General features: G+C 38.0%; 1 protein-coding gene across 1 annotated transcript in view; it reads right to left on the reverse strand.

The window, feature by feature from the left end:
• BRWD3 (bromodomain and WD repeat domain containing 3) overlaps positions 1 to 1971 on the reverse strand; it is a 195635-nt gene that overhangs the window by 64986 nt on the left and 128678 nt on the right. The gene's annotated exons all lie outside the window — the stretch shown is intronic.

Genomic DNA, 1971 nt, shown 5'->3' on the forward strand with positions numbered 1-1971 from the left:
AGTTGAAAATTATGGCCTTGGTGATAGAAAAAACACTGAAGATCGCATGACAGAATTTTGCAAAACCAACGACTTATTCATTGCAAATACCCTTTTCCAAAACCACAAATGGTGGCTGCATACATAGACTTCACCAGACGGAGTGTACAGGAATCAGATTGACTACATCTGTAGCAAGAGGCGATGGAGAAGCGCAATATCTTCAGCCAAAACAAGGCCAGGAGCAGATTGTGGAACAAACCATCAAACTGCTCATACACAAGTTCAGATTGAAGGTAAAGATAATTAAAAGAAGTCCATAAGTGCCAAAATATGACCTTCATTATATACCTCCTGAATTTAGAGACCATCTAAAAGAATAGATTTGATCCATTAAACACCAATGCCCGAAAACCAGAGCAATTGTGGGATGACATCAAGAATTTCATCCATGAAGAAAGCAAAAGGTCATTAAAAAGACAAGAAAAGAGGAAAAGACCAAAATGGATGTCAGAAGACATTCTGAAACTTGCCCTTGAATGCAGAGTAGCTAAAGGGGATGGAAGAACCGACAAGATAAAAGAGATGAACATATTTCATAGAGTAGCTCAAAAAGGCAAAGTCAATTACTATAATGAAATGTGCAAAGACCTAGAGTTAGAAAACCAAAAGGGAAGAACAGACTCGGCATTTCTCAAGCTGAAAGAACTGAAGAAAAAATTTAAGCCTCGAATTGCAATACCGCAATATTGCAAGATTCCATGGATAACATGTTGAATGATGCAGGAAACATCAAAACAAAATGGATGGAATACAAAGAGTCACTATACCAAAAACAACTGGTAGATGATCATCCATTTCAGAAGGTAGCATATGATCAAGAACCAATGGTACTGAAGGAAGAAGTCAAAACTGCATTGAAGGAAGTGGGGAAAAACAAGGTTCCAGGAATTGATGGAATACCCATTGAGATGTTTCAACAAATGGATGCCATGCTGGAGGCACTCATTCAGCTATACCAAGAGATTCAGAAGACAGCTTCCTGGCCAACTGACTGGAAGAGATCCATATTTACTCCAAAGAAAGGTGATCCCACAGAATGTGAAAATTATTGAACAATATCAATGATATCGCATGCAAGTAAAATCTTGCTGAAGATAATTCAAAAAAGTTTGCAGCAGTATACTAACAGAGAACTTCCAGAAATGCAAACTGGATTCAGAAGGGGATGTGGAACAAGGAGTTAATGGATCTTGGCTCAAAGCAAAGAATACCAGAAAGATGTTTACTTGTGTTTTATTGACTAAGCAAAAGCATTCAATTGTGTGGATCATAAAAAAATTGTGGATAACATTAGGAAGAATAGGAATTACAGAACTCTTAGTTGTACTCATGAGGAATCTGCACATAGACCAGGAGGCTTTCGTTCAAACTGAACAAGGGAAAACATCATGCTTTAAAACCAGGAAGGGAGTGTGTCAGGGTTATAGCCTTTCACCGTATTTATTCAATCTGCTTGCTGAGCAAATAATCTGAGAAGCTGGACTATATGAAGAAGAACGTGGCATCAGATTGGAGGAAGGCTCATTAACAACCTGACATATGCAGATGACACAATTATGCTTGCTGGAAGTAAGGATCAGTTGGAGCACTTACTGATGAAGATTAAAGTCTGTAGTATGGATTACACCTGAATACAAAGAAAACAAAATTACTCACAACTGGACCAATAAGCAGCATCACGAGAGATGGAGAAAAGACTGAAATTGTTAAGGATTTCATATTACTTGGTTCTGCAATCAACACCAATGGAAGCAGCAGTCAAGTATTGCATTGGGCAAATCTCCTGCAAAAGACCTCATTCAGATGCTAAAAAGCAAAGATATCTACTTGAAGACTAAGATGCACCTAACCTAAGCCATGGTATTTTCAATTACCTCATATCCATGTGAGAGCAGGACAATGAATAAGAAAGACCAAAGAAGAGTTGAT

Source organism: Orycteropus afer, unplaced genomic scaffold (genome assembly GCF_000298275.1).
Source record: "Orycteropus afer afer isolate SDZICR_OR568_19922 unplaced genomic scaffold, OryAfe1.0 scaffold00755, whole genome shotgun sequence".
Lineage (NCBI taxonomy): Eukaryota > Metazoa > Chordata > Mammalia > Tubulidentata > Orycteropodidae > Orycteropus > Orycteropus afer.